Below are 20,525 nucleotides of genomic sequence, written 5' to 3' on the forward strand. Positions count from 1 at the left end.
TTAATTTAGTGTTGCGTCAGTATCTTTAGAAATGTTTATTGCATCGATTAAACAGTTTTTTATTCGTTCATCTAATCGAGAAGTATGAACGTATTCCATAAATGTGCGATCTGACCCTTCTTTCCCTATTATCACCATGTAAAATTGGCAAAATTTACGGACATATATCTCCGGAACCAAGCGGTAAAAAAATTCGAAATTTTTCAGACACACTCTAGGAATGTTAACCTTTTATTTAATATCATATTTTCCGGGCTATCTACATTTGAGCTAAATGCTAGAACCACCTTAAGGCAAGAATAATATCCTACTTCACAGGGACAGCGTTTCGTGTCCGATAAGCAATAACTTCATACAGATATCGTGTGAAAACGGTTATGCTTGTAACGCAAAGAGTTCATGCCACCACAGGCATGAAGTTCGATATATTATCCTTGCCTTAAAAGGACAAATTCATGCGTTTGATGCAAAGCAGCGCTATATGCTTTTTATGCATGGGAGGCGCTCATACCACAGAGGTAAGATTTTTCTCTCCGTGAGAGACATGACGTTCTTGCGTTCAAAGCAAAGCAGCTGACATGCGCTGTTGGAACTGCAACTTCCCGAGCATGCCGTTAACAGCATACACGCATGAAGATTTCATTAATATAGTAGAGATATCTCTCGTACTCGAAACGCGTTATTTCTTACTATAGGAGTCTTATGATTTTTGCTAGTGACGTATATGCGGAGAGGTTATGCGTTATAAGCATGGCTCTCCATGCCACAGAGGTAAGATTTTTTTTTCCGTGTAGGAGGGTAAAATTATTTGTTTCATATACCTCAGATCTAATGTCTTCTGTTATAATCTCCGCAGCTGCTTTCACTATTCGTAGACGCTCTTCTTTTATATCCAAATTTCGCTTTTCATACCAGTCACTAGTCAGAATTTTGTAGCCTGTGTCACGGAAGCATAAAATGAGTTTTTTCTTTTGTTTTGTAGTAAAAATAATATCGTCACCACATACTTTTCTTGCAACTTTTTTTTTAAGCGTATCATTTGTATTAAAAATAGCGCCTTTATACTCTTTTAAAATTTCAGTTAATAAAAACCAGGCGTTTATCGCGATGTTCTTCGAGAAACGAACAAATAAAGTCAGTTGTAAACTCACTCATTGTACTCATTGTAAACAGTGAGATAATCGTCATATACATCTTTTAATTTATTTAAAATCTTGGATGCTTCTCTCTCTCTCTCTCTCTCTAGCTTTTAACAAGGAGTGTTTTTAGCATTGTTGAGTAAATAATACAAAGCCAGATATGTGAAACGACAACGGTTCACTAGCACAATAACAACGCCATTTACCTGAGAAGTGAGATACGGCAAGATAGAGTCGCTAAAACCGTTTGTTACAAAAAGTATCCTACTCCTCCTGGCTTTAGCGCCAAAACTATTGGTCGTAGGAAAAAACCTATACTTTATTTTTTGTGGAGAATTTAATTCCCTACAATATTGCATTAAACTATTTTAGCCAAGTCTAATGGAAACTGAGATATTCGCGAAAAACCGATTTTTTACCCCTTTTTTCCAAGATGGCAGCCGAAGCGCACCACGGGGGAGGTCGAAAACTTAGTATGTCATTACTGACACCCAAATAAAGAGATTAAAATTTTTTGCAGCTTTGTCCTACTTAGTCGATTTATTTGTCATTTTTAACGACGTGCCGACTGGACTACTAAGACAGAAGCAACGAACAAAGATGTAGCAGCTACTGCCTCTATTTTTGTTTTTTTTTGTTTTTATTTTTGTATTTTTTGTATTTTTTTGTATTTTTTAAATGTTTTTTATAGATAGGTATATATTTTTATTACATTTTTAATATATTTTTTAATATATATATATATATATTTTTATTATATATATATATATATAATAAATATATGTATATGTATATACATATATCACACTCTGCAATGTAAATCTTAATGGACGATTGAACACGTCTGATCACGTCAGAGAACAAAGCTCGTCTGCGTGACAGTGCGTGAGCCATGATCCCCGCACGCACGCGTGGCGCGTCGAGCCACGCCGCAAACCGGGAGCTGCCCTCTGGAAGGGCGGAAGCGCATCGCTCGTTCAAAGCCTTCTCATAATAAAAACTACGAGCTGGACAAAATAAATTTTTCTCTCACTTTGTAGGCCTGTCACATGTAAAAAAACATTTGCAAAAATTTTCAATTTCTTAATGTGAAAGCTTGAAGTTTTCTTTCCAAAATCTTCTTTTAAAAATGTTTTTATGTGTCTGCGTTGTTGTTCTGTACAATTGTTTTTTGGGTCAAAATGAAAAAAATAAAAATCGCTAATTTTTACATTATTTTCATCAATTTGTATCATATCAACGTTATTTAAAAAAATTTGGCAATTATACCGTTTAATAGAGCAAAGTTTCAGCTTTAAGAATCTGTTTTTTTAATTGCAATACGATGATTTCTAAGGGAGTTATGAGCAATCAAAGTCAAAAAGCTTATTTCTTGTTCAATCCGCGATAAATCAGCAACAAAAAATTGTGGAAACATTTTTAAAAAAAGATTTTGCAAGGAAAACTAAGTTTTTACGTTAAAAAGTTGAAAATTTTTACAAATTTTTTTTTAAACATAACAGGTCCACAAAGTGAAAGAAAAATTTTCTATTTTATTCAGCTCGTAGTTTTCTATATGTAAAAATTACCAAACTCACAAAAACTAAAAAATAATAGTAACTTTTTGAAAGTAGAAATTTTAAGTTTTAAAACCTTTTTTTTTAATTTAAATTTTGTTCATTTTTAACAAAGTTACAGCTGCTTGAATTTTGCCTATTTTTAAAGATAAATTTAGTATTCCTTTAATTTTTGTGAGAAGTGTAGATTACTTAAAGAATTGGTAATTTGTCAGAGAAAAATATTTATAGTTTGTGAAAAATATTTCTAGTTTGTGAAAGTTAGTATTTAGGTAAATATGAATTAATTTTTTTTGTAAACTGGTAATTAGTAAAAATAAATTTTTTATTATTAAAATAACTAATAGATAGTTTATAAAAAATAAATAACTATTTATTTAAAAATTAATAATTAGTGAAAAATAATTATTAATTTTTTCAATAATAAATAAATGGTCTCAGATAAATTACTTATTAATCAAATATATACAGTATATTTGCGTACATCTGGATTAATTCGAAAGCTTAGTCTCCATTTTTTAAAACAAAAAAATTTTACACCACGACAGTGAAGTGCGGAATACAAGTTACTGAAAAATAATGTTCAAAAGACGAATTTTTAAATGAATTAGCAACCTTCAAATAATTTGAAAACAAGTTTAATCTACGGTGACCTCTAAATTTATCTCGAATCGTCCCCAATCAGAAATAGATATTAGTCACGTAGAAATGAATTTCCTAATTCGTCTGACAATGAGTTATTCGATACAAATGTTCTAGTTTAAATGTGACACTACTTTGTAAAATGTTAAGTTATTGTTTTCTCTACTCTACAATCAATATAGCAATCTGTTCGCACAGTGGAATCGCAATAGGGATCAGGGCGGTGGCGTTGAATAGGGAATTTGCATGATTTTTTTTTTAATTGCATTAAATAATTTGTATGTTCTTTTAATTGTCTTTTTTTTGTAATTTTTTAACGCAAAATAACCGAGAAAATAAATAATAAAATATTGCATTATTTGAAATGCCGAAAACGGTCCGGAAACGACCGAGTCTTCCCGAACGCCGTGTGACGTCACACCGCAGTAAAGTAATACTTCTAATCATTGAAACAATCATTTATTTTAAAAAATGAGTAAAGCAAAGACACATAAAGCGTGTTTTGTACTTTTATGTAAAAGTACTGTTATTAAAACACCAGGTAAACTGTTTTTTTATGTACCTCAAGATAAAAACGTGAGAATACAAATAGAATCTTCCCGTTTGACGCTGACATAACCTATAACTCGCTGAGATAGAAAGAGAAGGGAGTATACTCGTGTGCACTCGGGTGACGTTTCCAAACGCAGCCTAGCAGACGGAGAGTTGAGACTATTGCAATGTGACGTCATGCACTTGTCAGCCAATCAAAATCGTTTTCTCACAGCACAGAAAATTTCAAATATTATTAAAATTTAATTTCATTTTTGACTACCTATTTATTGATTAAAATTTAAAATTTTGTTGTAAATAAATTTATAATAATGTATATTTAAATTACAAACAAAAAAAATGCAATATTTTTTTCATGCAAATTCCCTATTATCGAGACAGGATTTGGTAACAAAACAATATATTCTTCAACTTCTATATATACATTATATATATATGTTTGTATTATCTTAGGCGGCGCCTCAAAGGTGCCTTATTAAAAAAATATATGTACTGAATGTATTATTCAAAATTTGATATTGAGGACGGCTTTATTTGCAAGGGGGGGCTTGGATGGTTCCTCGTTATTGTTGGGATCTCTCGATCAGCCCGGAGTGAGAGGCGGCTGGTCCGGTGGGTCAACTGGCGATCCAGGGGCCAGGAAGGCTCGAGTGCACACAGTCTGGCAAGCCGTTGTCCGGGTTTGCCTTATCCGTATCAAATGGAGGGCCGGTAGTTGAGAGATGCGGCTCGTTTGGCCAACAACAATAGTCCAGCGGGCCTGGTGAGGCGAACCTCCGGGAGCTCGAGAGATATGAGCTTTTACGGAAGTAGCGTATGGCCCGTGGAGGGCTCCGGTCTCCTCTTATGACGTTCCTGAGTCGCTGGCTGACTACCCTTAAATCTCTCGAGGGGCTCGGGCCACTTCACATGCCGCTCCTGCGGCGCTGGCTGGCGGAGAAGGGGCTTCTTCCCCCGTTTGCTTCTTGGCCTTGTCCGGCACCTCCTTCTCTTTGTGGCTGCAGGCGTGGAGCCGCACGGCGCCTCCATTTCTACCCTCCCGGTCTGGAGGGAGCAGCGGTCTCCACCTGGTCCGCGATGGGTGCAATAAAGCGGAGGAAATGTCGCTCGACGCTTGATTGCGATTAAGCGGAGGAGAGGGTATCTCACTCGACGCTCTTTCGTTAAGTTATATCTCGACTCACTCAACATGTCGCTTCCTCGACATGAGATCGTGGAGTATAGCGGAAGGATTCGAATGATGATCCTTGCGCGGCTCGCCTTAAATTGCCGCATGACCGTACTTTAAGTACGAGTAAATGCGTGCGAGCTGGCGACGTGCCGCGGCCGATCGTGGCACCTGATAAGCGCGTGGTGGCCGGGCGCGCATTCGTCAGGCGCGCAAGACGAAGGTTCGGCTTCCCGAACACAATCTTTATAAATTTGGAACAAACACATATTTCTTTATCTTTATAAATTTCTTTCTTTCTAAATATAAATATTCTACACAATCGGAAAACTATTTTACATCATGAGTAAAAAACGAAGTAAAAAAATAATCGAAATAATCAATTTTGACGCGATTAAAGGGGATCATCAATGGCGATTATAATAAACTCAGCTAGTCCATACTTACTGACTAAGAATCGCGGATTATGCGTGAAAATTGTAGAGTTTCTTGACAACTTTTATGTACAGATGGATTCAAGCTTCATCTGGTCCCATGCTACTTGTTCAGCATGTCCCTTCATTACCAGTTCTTCAGTAAGAGAAAGTAGCTTAAAAAAATTCAATTAATTTCAATTAATTTACGTTTCTGCAAAAAAATTCTCGAAGTTTGGATAATAATAACTACTTACCCCATAATTTTGTATCATAAAATAAATATTTGCATAAATATTAGTTTGAATGGGGCCTTCAATCTGAGCTTGAGCAGCCAATTCCCTTTGAGGAACAATTTTGTACTACATTGTAAGCTTCTGTCGACCATTTACCTACAAAAGAGTAACATCAAAGTATAATTACATATCCAAAGATAAATAATTTTGAGTAGAGATGTATAATCTGGAAGAATAGTATACATAACGTCAATATATACAATAGTTACCGTTCTTTGGCTGAATATTTGCTAAAAAGATTTCGATGGCTTGGAAGGGTAGGCTCAAATAATTAATACATCAATGGCCTTACGAATTACTAAACTGCCAATAACCACCGTGATCGAGTAATCGTACTACGCTTCTATCTCCCGATGGATCTGGACGTTCAATGCATCCTCTAATCCATTTGTCGCTCCAATATACAGCCACGTAATCATTCTCTGCAAAGTAAAAATGTATTGTGTAATCAGAATATCCTGATTTCTTTTTTATTCCTCTGTCCGATTAGCACTATGTCTGATTTATTCTGTGCGCAACTGGGCTTCACTTATCCTTCAACAGTGAGATCAGACTTCTTATCATATAATGTTTCGAGTTTGTCAAGCATTTGATTTGCTGACGTACAATTTGCAATCTTCTTGGCTATATAGTCCAGTCAAATTAGACATTTGAGCTCGGAAGTGAAGCGGTATCAATAAAACCTTTTTAGGGTTGTTGGGGGGATGTAGAAGAGCTTATTTCTGAGTTGTCGGGTTAATCGGACCGATGGGTTTTTAAGGAGGAGAGGGGGAATGAAAAATTTCGTTTTTTCGCAATAACTCGGCGAATTTTAACCGTACATGATTTACTAACCCCTCATTTTGTAGCTCTTTTAAAGCCCTACAATTCATTTCCTGAAGACCCTAACTTAAAATCAATATTTGTCGAGTTCTAGCCGGTGAAAGTGGGAAAAAATGTATTTTGTCGCGGTTTTTTGCGTTTATCTCGCTTCCTCATAGAGGAAGCTTTGTTTTCGTGAATTCCGTATATGAACCTTCAATTGCGTATAAAGTTAGGTCTAGTCAACTAAATTTAAATTAATTATATATGAAATAGGGGTAGAAAAAACCAACAAAGAGATTGGTTTTTGAGTTTTTTCTGCCAATATGTTCAGATTGTTGTAAAACGTCGAAATATCGTCTAAAAAAACCCGTCCGTATGTATGTATGTGCACATTTGATGTTGTGGTTGCTCTAACTTCCGCAAATATTGAGATATCGAGCTGTTTTTTTTTTTAATTGATAGAGTATCATTCAAGAAAGATTGGTATTGAATTTGGAAATGATCGGTAAAGGGGTTCTTTTTTTAAAAAAATTTTGAATTTTTTTAGAAATGTTTGTGGTTGCTCTAACTTCCGCAAATATTGAGATATTGGGCTGTTTTTTTTTTAATCGATAAAGTATTATTCAAGGAAGGTTGGTATTGAATTAGGCGATGATCGGTAAAAAAGTTTATTTTTAAAAAAAATTTTGAATTTTTTAAGAAATGTTCGTAGTTGCTCTAACTTCCGTAAATATTGAGATATCGGGCTGTTTTTTTTTTTAATCGGTAGAGTATCATTCAAGGAAGGTTGGTAGTAAATTAGGCAATGATCGGCAAATTAGAAATGTCCGTGGTTGCAAATAGAAAACTTCGTTCACAAAGTTTATTTTTATAATAATAACAGATATTAGTATAACAGATATTAGTTGCAATAAAGTTTATCACAATAAATTGAGAAAGCTATAGCGTAAAACACACTTTTCTAAATTTCATTAGAAAAGGATAAGCCGGATGAAGAAAAAAACAAGAAAGTAAAAGAAGATAAAAGGAAAAACAAATGTGCAAGTAGAAACTTGCACATTGCTTCCTCATAGTTTTGAAGTGTGTAAGTAGAAATTTGCACATTGTTTTTTCATAGTTTTTAGGTGTGCAAGTAGAAACCTGCACATTGCTTCCTTATAGTTTTTAAGTGTCCAAGTAGAAACCTCCATATTGCTTCCTTATAGTTTTTAAGTGTGCAAGTAGAAGCCTTCGCTCACAAAGCTTCCTCTATGAGGAAGCCAAAACAATAAAATACTAATAATTATATATCGAATAAAATACAGGCTTCGTTATAGAGGAGCTTAGTGAGCAAAGGCTTCTACTTGTACACTTAAAAACTATAAGGAAGCAATATGGAGTTTCAATATGGAGAATTGCAAAGGAATGGTTACCATGGTTTGAGCATCAAGATCTTGCTTAATCCAGTTTTTGACAATCTCATCAGTATCTTGTCCGTGAGGCTTTTGTTCAACTCTAGTCGCTACTAAAAACAGACTCTTTGATTTCAGTGTCAAGTTTAGTTTGAACCGCCAAGAGACATAATTGACATTTTTTTGCGAGTCCTCAGACAATGTTTTCATTTGCGATTTGATAGAATCCATGACGTTTGATAAATCTAACTAGGACTCTCAATGACAAATCTGACAATTTGTAGGCTATGTTATACTGTAGGTCTGACGATACAGCAATTCTAGGCCCATAACCTGTTGTAAATATGAGTAGGGGAGACTGGGGCACCATGAGCCACGGGGTACCATGGGTCATTGACTGTTTAGGGTAATCCAGAATGTTTATGTTGATTTATCTAGTATCATGTAACAGTATTTCGTTGCTCATACTTCGTATCTAGGTGGCAGTCATCAAAGTCCGTAGTCTCGAGACGCACGTGACATAAATAGTTTTCATGATGCGTAAATAACTTTTTAACCATTTAGAAATGTTTTAATATTGTTTTTGTAGTAAATTATACACGTACTAAAAATTAGGTGTAACTTTCTAGCATCTTATGTCATTTTACTACACTACAGATAATCATGTATCATTTATTTTTTTTATTATATTTCACCGTTTTCTATATTAAGTGCATTCGGGGCAGCATGGGACATTCAATGCTGGGGCACCATGGGTCACACATTAACCTATGCACGTCATCGAGGATATTGATAGATAAAGATTTACAGTCAACGGCACAAGAAACAGAAGTAGCTGGTGAGATTCCAATTAAGCCAGTTTAAAAGTCCCGCAGAAATTAGAGGCTATCTAAAGGCAATATATCAGTATGGAATTAGAAAACGTAGATAGAAGGGTAGCAGCCAAATTTTGACTGATTTCCGGAGAAAAAAAGCTTAGTAGAAAAAAAACAAGAAAAAAAGAAAAATAAGACAAAAAAGAAAACCAAAAAAGTAAAAAGATGTCCTTACAGTTATTAATAAAGAGATTTATTAATGAATTAGATAAAGAAAAGAGTATAAACGTTTATGTTTTTTGTTTGTAAAAGAGTATGAACATTTGTTTTGTTTGTAAAAAAATGAACATTTATGTCTTTTGTTTGTAAAATGTTATTTTTGATAAAAGAAAACATGTCAGAAATAAGTTTTTCTTCCAGAAAATAATATATCGGATATCTTGTCTGTCTTGTAAAATCCTGAACAGTGTGATAAAAAATGTATAAAATAAAATATATTTTCAACTTTTGTAACATTTTGTTACTTCTTGAGTGAATAAATCTAGTTTTTGTGTGTGACCCACATGCCATAGTGCCCCAGTGACAGACCCATGGTGCCCCGGGTATGGGTTCTTAAATATGTTTTAATTTTTTTCTCAAAAACTAATCAATATTTATCAAATATGCTAAATAAACTTTAAAATATACATTGTGCTATAATTATTTAAAAAAAGGGACAAAAAATCTTATATTTAAAGATACTTTTCAGAGTTTGGATTTTTGTGGCTCATGGTGCCTCGGTCTCCCCTATATTTACAGGATCAGAAATAAAATAACCTCCTTATGATGATTAATCTCGTGTATTATAAAGATACAAAGTGAATTGAAAGGCGCCTGTAACACAAGTACCGCAATTTTAAGAACGTTATAAAATAATCATTTAAAAGTAATCATAATCAATACAGTACCTTTCAATCAAAAGAAAAACAGACTCAGGAATATAATGCGTTAATGACTTCTTTTATAATACGCTAATGACTTCTTTCAAACAATCACAGAAGCATTGCACGTAACTGCTCGATATATCGCCATCTTACTAATAATACCAAATCTAATCTTTTGGCATAGAATCAATCGAACTAAGAGTTATAACTACAAAATAAAATTACAGTTGGTAAGTTAGAGGTCGATATGTAGGCAGCTTACATAAACTACAAAAATAATTATAACTTAACATTTGTCCCCACCTGTTCTACTTCGGTGCATGGGCACTTTCGGGTACTGTTACACGATGTTGATGTAAAGAGAAGCAGATTCCCTATACTATCACTAGCCTTGAAACTCTCACCTCGCTCTATCTTAACCTCTGACTTAGGCCCAGTTCAACAGTGGCCAGTTAGCTTAACTAGTAGTTAACTCTCACTTTCTGTCTCTTTTTAACTCAAAGGTTAGATAAAGACGGAGAGTGAGAGTTAACTACTAGTTAAGCTAACTGGCCACTGTTGAACTGGGCTTTAGGGCCGGTATCACAGTCTCCGATTAACGTGATTCTTCGATTAAACTCACTCTGCATCTTTTTCTAAGTATTCCCCTAGAAAGAGACGAAGAGTGAGTTTAATCGGAGAATCACGTTAATCGGAGACTGTGATACCGGCCCTTAACCGTGCATTTATCTCGCTAATTAAACTTTACTCTGGATCCTCCCTTAATTCCCTCTAATCAATTTGCATCTCCCGCAATCCGCCCTCCCTCTCATCTATCTCTATATTCAATAGCTAAGCTGTAACGCAATTAATAATCGCTGTAGACTATACCACACTCACACTCTGCATCCGTTCTCACACACATCCGCTAACCAGGTCCAGGTTGTTTTAATACGAAGGTTACGGAAAAATGTTTCGGACAAAAATTGTATGGTGTAAAGAAGGACATAATTCCGACGTTAGTTATGTTGCTGTACAGGCGCTGAGTATCAGACCTTATCTCTGAATGAAATGAAAAAGCAATACACATTAATATTTTTTAGAATGACAAAATATAATTACAAATATAAATCAGTGATTGTTTCACAGTGAAATTGCGAATGTAAACAGAAATTGTAACGTTAAATATTATGCAGAATTTGAATCACATATTAAACATGAGATATAGAAGTATTGTGAGTAAGAGATTGCATAATTAGCATGAATATCAACATTGTAAGGAACAAATCACATAAATTTAAATAATTAAGAGAAATAAGAACCTTTAAAAACAATTCGCACAGTAATTACATTAAACTGGGATATAATGATGATTTAATTTTCTTTAAAACAATTATTAATTAAACCAACTCAAAGTTGAATGTTAAATTTCGCGTAAAGGAAATTGTGAAATGTATTCAATAAACACAGATCGAATAATAAACTAATATTGAAATTAAAAGGAAAGAGAAATTATTATTATTTACAATAAGTGAATATGACGCATAAAATTGAATGTTTTAGGATTTCAATTAACCTTGAAATTTACACCATCATTAAATATCTTAGAATATTAATTAATATCGACAGTCACTTTGTTTTAAGAATTAACCATGCGCAAACATATCATTTAGTGAATCTTTTGAATTAAATGAAAACATGAGTATATGAAACACAGTTCACAGTAAGGAATATACAAAAGTATATACAATTTCTTTGTTGATTTTAAGAAATAGGCATTAATTTTAGTTGAGCGTAAATGACTTAATTAAAGGAGAAAGAATGAACGAAATGAGTACATTTGTTTAGAATTTGATTAAATCTTCAAGAGAATTTGATAAATATCGTTGTAACACAATCCATGGAAAGTATATAAATCTTTTAATGTTAAGCGCTGTCACGACTTTTTCACTCCCGGACCGCTCCGGGACGTGTGCCGGATCAAAAGGAGTAAGGAGAGCGGGATGACAGGCCTCTCCGACAATTCCCTCGCACCTCCGACACTTCGCAAAACGAATTTACCGTTGGGCGCCAGACGCGTCAATGCGCGTCCGCGAAATCGCAAAAGAAAACCAAAACGAGACGCAAAGCGAAACGCGCGGATGTGCGAGGAATCGGCTAGCTCGACCTATAAGGGCTGGGGTGGAAGTGATGAAGGGCGGCGCGATATTCGGCGGGGTGACACGCCATAAATAAGGCCACGAGCTCAAGCAATTAACAATTCAAAATAACATTATTCTTTAGTAATTTGCGCGTGAAACAATAAAGGTCGATTCGGCTTCGGTCAATCGGACAAATCATATAATCAATCACGCGAGCGTCAGAAATGAAACAAAATAAGAAATAATGATAGCGCGGACGCCAGAATGAACGAAGTACTACGTTATCGTATAGTAAACGCGCCGAAGGCGCTGCGATTAGATCAGAGAAATACAGTAGGACGAAACTTACAATTAATATGGAACATCGACAGTAAACACGAAATAATCAAGAAAATAGAAAATAAGATCTCGCAGGAAAGATCGCGAGAGGACGATACATCACGCTCGGAGCGCGTGAACGCAACGCCTGGAGCTGCACGAGAATTCTGTCGCCAATTATCGTAAGCCTAACGCAAGTCATTCGGGGAAATACACTACTCTGTCTTCGGTGATTTGCGTACCGCGCAGAATAATACACCGAGATACTCAAAATAGCGCCGAATTCTGGAACGAACGCCAGGAAAACTAAGCGGAATTACCGCGAGTAATAATCACACGCAATCACGACGGCACGGAGCCTATTGCGAGAACGGAGTAACTCACGCGAATAACGCTCTCCCGCTAGCACTACTTCTCACACGCAATCACCGAAAAACGCATCCGAACACAACTATCCTAACACGCACGATTTTCTAAGGCAATTATAGCCTCTCACAGACGGCCGATTAACGCGATTGATGTGCCGACGCGTGCGACATTCCCACATGAGCAATATTTGGTAATTTGATACGCCGGGAACACGGAAGGCGCGAGACGCAACCACGAGCGCGGACATTACACGAAACGGACTCGCGTTACCGGGTTTCGCCACGAATCTATCGCGATCTCCAGAGGCTCGCAATCGCGTCTTTATCTCAATTCCGCGGCCACGATACCATCCCGAGGCCCTTCGCTCTCGCTGTCGGTCGCCATTCGATACGCGGTCTCAAGGGACCGTACGCGTCGCGATGTTACAACGTTTTTCCCGGACGAGAGCGTGCACCGGAGGGCGGCGTCGTGGCTTTACATCTCGATATTAAGTACTGCGGGCAACCTCACCGATGTGACGCCTCCTCGTAGGGCTCCTCGCCGTCATCTCGTACGGAGGATCGTCGCAGCGTAACAGATTCTCCCGACTCGGGATGGCTATCGCGTATCTTAGGAAGAACGTTCGGACTCGCCGATGGACGACCAGAGAGTGTCTCGCTAGATTCGTTCAATAGCGGAATTGATGCGGCATCCCCTTTTGTAGGGGCGCGCCAACCAATCGAGAGCGAGCTTGCAAGCTCGCGCGATATTCTAACGCAGGATTGTCGTACGGTGGATCCTTCGGGGGCGCGCAATGGTCCCTCGACGGCGGAGCGACTTCTTCAATTTGTCCCTGGGCAGCGGACTGGACTTCGTTCTGGCCAGTGTGCCTCCGGTTGACCTAGGGGCGGTGATCAGTCACCCCGCGGGCCGGTATTTCGTGGAGGCAGATTGCTGAGGCCGGGTTTTCCCCGGTACCTGGGGCCCCGTTATCGGCGGCCTTCGTCCATCGCTGCCTCACGCGCCGCACGCCTGCCGCGTTGCTCTCGCCGCCCATGATCCCTGTAGTTTCGGCTTTCGTCACCCCTCTTCGGTCCTTTGTCCTCCCGGACCCCTCTCGTGATTGGTACTCCCTCGAAGATTCGCCGTGATGTGGGTGAGGCGCCACGCGCATTACAATTTACACATGAAAATAAAAGAATAGTCAAAATGCGAAAATGATATAAAATATTGGCCTCTGGAGATCTCGTTGTCGCTTCTCTGGCTCGTCCCTGGGCGCGAATTTCCGCGCCTTGTGACGGCGGCGGGGCGCTGCCACGAAGCGGCGGGCCGCAACGTCACAGCGCATAACTGAATGTATCTTTCGCACTAGAGTGCCTCGTGTGAGAAATCTGCAACCAAAATTAGAAATTAGATGGAACCTTCGTGAACCACCGAATGCTTGAATGTGAACTCTGATTCTCAGTCGCAAGAACATCTCGAATGTTATTTTGAGAATGGCCGCAATTGGCAGTATTAAAATCAAGTCTCACGTCCTGAAGGACAGCAGTAGAACGCAGCAGTAGTTATGAATTTGTCTCCGCAAAGTCAGATTGGACTCTCTCCGCATGAATCCTTTCACAAAGGGTATAGGAGAAGGTTCTTTTGGAGACACGTTTTCTCTCGGAAGTATTACATACAATTGATCGTTCGCGCATTTACCGAAGCTTAAAGATGGAAGAGACAAAAGATATCTTGCGTAGCACCGCATTATAAACATACTCATTAATTGAGCTATTGAAAGAAATCAACGACTTAATTAAGGAGGTTCGATCATTACTTGTGAGTCGAAAATGTGATTGAAATAAATGTCATTACAGCGATCCCGAATTATATGCAATATTGGTATAATGAATTGTGGATGCTACTTACGTGCTATATTCTTCGTCAATTATTAGTGTATATAGAATATTAACAAACATATACTGGGGTATGAGAGCGTCAACGACTCGGGAATCGCTTATTCTACGCTGGGACCTGAACTTTGTGACGATGAAGCCTTCAATCCACACGGTAAAGTCCGATTTTTAAAGTCTTTACACAATCCTCTTGATGTTTCATCTATCAAATGCTAGTTTTCCAATTAAGGCTCTACGATGGCTTTCGAGTATAGAAAGCTTATTATACTCAAAGTTGTTTATTTGGCCAACATTATAGGTTAGAACCTGTCACTTTGTGACAATAAGCTTTCTATACTCGAAAGCCCTCGTAGAGCCTTAATTTTTTTAATATGATTTACATAAACACTTTACACAAATAATCGCAAAACTTGAGCAATATTGACCGTATAGTTTTTTTGTAATATTATTCAGAAGTTGTTGGATAGAACGATCTCCGCTGTTACCCTAACAGCGTGCGCTGCGAGTTCGATTAACCGGATGTAACCGACTGTGTCATTCGGGTCGCGACACTCGCGCTCTTACTTACTTTTACCCCGCTCGCTCGCGTCACTCGATCGTAACAAACGTACACGTCTCTTGCTCTCACTCACGACGTACGGTGATTACTTGTGTATCTGAAATATATTCTTATTCTGACTTTATTTCGTTGTCGTGTTCGTGCATTCTCTTTTCGCGTCGCTGCCTTAATTCCCCGTCACCTCCAACAGAAGTTGCCACTTTTAGCCTGTACCCTTATGGAGAAAGTCTCTCCGAGGTAGATTATCACTAGTTTAGTACACTTAGCCATTTTTTAGGACTTTGATAAACTAGCATTTGATAGATGAAACATCAAGGATTGTGTAAAGACTTTAAAAATCGGACTTTACCGTGTGGATTAAAGGCTTTATCGTCACAAAGTTCAGGTCCCAGCGTAGAATGTTGGATAATAAGCGATTCCCGATCGTTGACGCTCTCATACCCCGACATATATTTATTAATATTCTATACATTAATAATTGACAAAGAATATAGCACGTAAGTAGCATCCACAATTCATTATATTAATATTGCATATAATTCGGGATCGCTGTAATGACATTTATTTCAGTCGCATTTTTGACTCACAAGTAATGATCGAACCTCCTTAATCGAGTATGCGTGGCGAACTGTGACATGTGATAAGGTTGCTTCGCATTGCGATGTATGTACATGGTAGTAATATAGTAGCTGGTAGCGCTCCTAGATCGATAGTGCGTTTACAGGAGGTCAATATAACTATTAATTTTACTCTGCCTTATCTCTTCTCACTGTAACTCTCCTTTACCATATCACCATATTAAGCTCTGCCTAGCCTCACTTTTGATACCAACTCATGCTACAGATTCTGAACAAGATTCATGATATAGATTCTAAACAGTTGCAGATGTCGTCATTTTCAAGAAATTTTAAAGACGATTAATTTTCTAAATTGAACTTGATTTTTTCCTTGAAATAGAAGTTGTTAGATCTCGTCAAGATATTTTCAAAACACTATAATAAAGCTCTCTTTTGTTAAGAATTTTCTGATATTTAAAAAATTTTGTCAATATTTTTAATATAAAATATGAAATATCTCGTGAAGTATTCACTTTTCTATGACTTTACCTTCATATTTTTATACGTAGAATAATGAAAAGAAGCGAATAATAATATTAATTATTTATACATTTGCAATTTTGCTCATATTGGAATCATGTGTCCTTTAGATCATACAACTTTTGTTCAAAACGTTTTTCGGTATCTTCCATATTTTTCAAGATATTTACCTGCGTCGATTAAAATTACCTTATAGAAACTCAATTTGACTCAATCTACCATGACGCTAGTAACACGCGCTGCCACTTCGCGGCGTACTTTCTCATAATTAAAAATCTTCATGCGTTTAATATAAGAGGTGAGCCTGCGAGATGCTGCAAAATGCTTAAACCTTGATAGTGTTCGTTGCGGATCAGCTTAAATCGGGATCCTATGCGTAGCAGTAATTACCGACATTTAGCTAAAACTGTTAAAAGCATACAACTTTGAATTGGCTTTACGAAATTGCAAAACTCTTTTACAGAATTAAAGCACGCACAAAAATGTAGAGACCTAAAATCGATTTTACATCAAAAACAAAAAAAAATTAAAAATTTGGGCACATAAAGCTATCACTGACGACAATATTTGCTTAATACAAAAATACTGCAGTTTATATATACAAAATGAGATACATGCCCTCTAGGGAAAACATTTAAGAACAATATCGTGCAATTAGAACTATAGATTAAAAGCTTAGAAAAAAAGTTGCATGCTTTTAACTTTTATATGTGCAAAAGCACATGCAGCTTGATAGGATAAGCAGTAGTGCGTGTAGTGAGAGATGGCGCAGCGATCGGACAAGGACATATATCTATAGTTAGACAAGGTCAGATATAGGCCAATAACATAGAAAACAGGATTAGAAATGTTGACATTATCGACATCGAGGAAGTTCGGCCTTCGCTATAGGATCCCCTTAAGTGATCCTTATATCTCACGTAGCATTGTGTAGAAGACAACGAACATAATTTTAATAAGAGGTTTTATTTTGACTCAATTGGCTATGTACAGTTGAACAAAAACGTTACGACATTTCGATCCTTGGTTCGGATCTTTATCAAGCAATCTACAAAGCAATTTGGTTAACGGACATAATTAAAGTCATATTTTAAAATACCGAACAACGATAAAAGCTGTGTAGTACCTACTATTATATAAGAACCATCACTTTCACAATAAACTCATGAAGATTATTTCCGAAAAAATCATAAGTGTAAGATGTGGAATGGTCATAGTATTGACTTGGATTAATGCAGTATAAATGTGCACTTTAAGTCTTATGTGTTATACGAAGGAGCGCACGTGTTGTCGAGGCGGCCATGTTAAAGCGACTAACAACGAAACGGCGATAAATTGAAGAACATCAGAAGGTTGTTAACATATATAAATAGTGGTCAAACGAGAAAACAAATTAAACTGTTTTTTTTTTAATGAGAAATGCCTCCGCTATTTCACGCTTTCTGGTGTTCTAGCTGTTCTTCTCGATTTTATGTAGTATGTCAATATTGGACAAGTTAAATTCGTGATTATATGTAACTCTATGCTTACTGACCACAGAGTGATTACTCTCGTTTTTTTTAAATGTCGTTAAAATGTTTCTTCGTGCGTGTTTGTACATGACGTTTGTCTGTCCTATATACGATGCGTTACAATCATCACAGTTAATCCTATACACCATTCAATAGAGTGATCTGTATCGAGTCTGTCTTTACCTCTCCTAATAATTATTAGGTAGTTTTATAGATATCGTGTAAACTGAGTCCAGACCTACTTTATTTAATGTACGACGAATGTCGTTGCTGTGTCCTTTAGTATAGGGTAATACCATGCAATTGCGAGCATCCAAAGCCACGTTGTTTTGGCTAACGTTATCTTTACGCATGTATCGAAGCTTTTTTAATCTAACATTAATCTGTTTATTAATGACCTCAATGGGAAAGGATTTATTCAAGAGAATCTTCTTAACAATATCAACGTTAGATTTATGGAAGCGCTCATCCGACAACCAGATTGCACGGTCAAGGAGGCTACTTCCCAGATAACAAAATGCCCGCAAAGTGAGCTCACGGCGCGTGCACGTCGTGCGGATAATTTGCACGGCGTGAATTCATGGTGTTAGACAGATGCGTCCGCAAATGATGTTCATATGACTCGCACGCGTGAGTGCCGCATGCATGCGGGTCATATGAGCATCAATTGCTCTCACTTTGTGTACCCTACTTTTAATTATATATATATATATATATATATATATATATATATATATATAATATGTACTATTGCAGTTATAAAAACGTTAAATTAAAGAAGACCAAATATATATTTATTTATAAACATTTTTATTTTAAAATTTGGACACACGTGAGTGCCGTATGCGTGCGGCTCATATGAGCATCAATTGCTCTCACATATATTATACATACATATATACGCTCTCACACATTTTATAAAGTTGAAACTCACTGAAATCTTAATGAAATCATATCTCGATACGACAGCAATTGTTGAAACCGACAAGTTTAAAGGACCCCGCACCAAACCACGGGAAAATGGATCCCGATCAAATTTTCACACACGCACGCACGCACGCACGCACGCACGCACGCACGCACGCACGCACGCACGCACACACACACACCAACACACACACACACACACACACACACACACACACACACACACACACACACACACACACACACACACACACACACACACACACACACACACACACACACACACACACACACACACACACACACACACACACACACACACACTCACACATACACACACTCACTCCTCACTCACACGCACGCACGCACGCACGCACGCACGCACGCACGCACGCACGCACGCACGCACGCACGCACGCACGCACGCACGCACGCACGCACGCACGCAGGCACAAACTAGTACGACCGTACACAGAACTACCATAAGCAGATGAACCCATTTTCCCGATGTTTGACGCTCTGTAACTCGAAAACTCCATGTTTGGACTTTGTGCCCATGCTCATTTTTCACCAGGACGTCATAAACTACATAATACTAAATTTTCAATCAATTTGACCGGGGTACATCTTCTCGTGATTTGGTGCAGGATCCTTTCGCATGTGTCACATGAAAATCTAAGGCACGGTAAAATGCGATCCGAAGAAATCTAAAATTTTAAAAGCAAATAGGAATCCTTTGTTATAAAAAAAAAATTTCAAGTAAAAGGATTCGCAATGAACAAATTGGAGACGTTTTTTTGCCAATCAGATCTGTTTGACAGAAATTGGATAGTTTATAGCTTTACTTCAGGAGATATTTAGAATCGATTTTGTTAACACAAAAAATAAATTAACTTGAGTAGTTTTTGTAAGAAAGTATTCATTTTACAAGCACTTAAGGCGTGCTAAGATTTTACATGTTAAATTTCAGAAATATAGATATTATAATCATTCAATTTTGAAATGGATTTTACTAATAAATAGAAATTTTTGTTGGGTCTACTCATCGAAATATGATGAATCTTCTAAATACGGCATTTCGCTTGGCGTTCAACTCTTCGGTATTTCATTTTAGTGTTTTACGATTTTACGATTGTGGCATATGCAGAATTGTGTTGAAAATAATAGTATTATTAACAAAATATACGGCATTATAAAATATGCAATTAGAGATACATGGATGTCGAACACTGAGCGATGTTGTAAGTGCTTTGCCTCTCTCATCAAATCTCGTTTTACGAACTAAAAGGGGGACTTTCGGCTCTCCCGATTTATTCCGCTGCTGGGTAGCTTCACCAGCTGGCGAAATAGCGCCAGGTCTCGATGGACATGCCTATATGGGTTTTCAGAGCGAGAGTGTAGATCGCGCCGGAGTCGAGTTTCCAGAGTGGCCAGTTCTTCCTTGTGCTCCTCTATTAAATCCGCCAACCCTGAAAACAATGAAAAAAGTTAGAGAATTAGAAATGAATTCGTTAATTCTATCGGAAATCAAGAAACTTAGGTATATAAAGAATTATAGTTTACTCTTTTACATCTCGCCGAGTTAATTCGAGCTTCACCTTTTGCTTAATTATCCGATTCGTATTTGGTCATCTCCTCGGATGTACACTCTTGATCATCATCGGTTCCATCGTCTTCGGGATCCTGCTCTTCTGTTACAATTGTAAAATTTAACATTTCGGACTTTGCATCGTAATATCTCCGCTTGTAGAACACGTAGCGGAAAAATAAAAACACTCTTATTATATAATTCAAATCCAAGCTATCGATCAAGCCTACTTAAGAACTTGATCCGTTCACTCGTTATTGAGATCTCAAAATCTCGGGTACTCGTGCGTTCGCGTAAGAGTCACGGTGCGGTCTCGTTTTACGTGTACTTGGCGCGAGACACTATCGTGGATTTTGGATATATTTAATATATTTTTCTGAAAATTTTAAGCCTAAAAACGTGCGTAGTGCAATTGTTTCCGGGTTGACCCCTTTTCTTTCGTATCTTGCCTGTACTAAAC

At 37.3% G+C, this 20,525-nt stretch overlaps 1 protein-coding gene and 1 long non-coding RNA gene across 10 annotated transcripts in view; one reads left to right on the top strand and one right to left on the bottom strand.

Annotated features, from left to right (window-relative positions):
• LOC143905910 (sodium-coupled monocarboxylate transporter 1) overlaps positions 1 to 20,525 on the top strand; it is a 242,072-nt gene that overhangs the window by 18,053 nt on the left and 203,494 nt on the right. The gene's annotated exons all lie outside the window — the stretch shown is intronic.
• On the bottom strand, positions 4,310 to 13,397 carry LOC143905923 (uncharacterized). 2 transcript variants are annotated; one of them, XR_013259366.1, is made up of 5 exons: positions 7,983 to 8,873; positions 5,976 to 6,188; positions 5,728 to 5,862; positions 5,505 to 5,646; positions 4,310 to 5,301 (listed from the first exon to the last, which is right to left on the bottom strand). It is a non-coding gene; the product is annotated as an uncharacterized LOC143905923 (long non-coding RNA). The 2 variants fall into 2 exon arrangements; XR_013259367.1 differs by lacking the exon at positions 7,983 to 8,873 and adding an exon at positions 13,017 to 13,397 and having other exon boundaries at positions 4,311 to 5,301.

The sequence above is a fragment of the Temnothorax americanus genome, unplaced genomic scaffold (assembly GCF_048541705.1).
Source record: "Temnothorax americanus isolate GAGA-0224 unplaced genomic scaffold, ASM4854170v1 Scaffold69, whole genome shotgun sequence".
In the NCBI taxonomy this organism is placed as follows: Eukaryota; Metazoa; Arthropoda; class Insecta; order Hymenoptera; family Formicidae; genus Temnothorax; species Temnothorax americanus.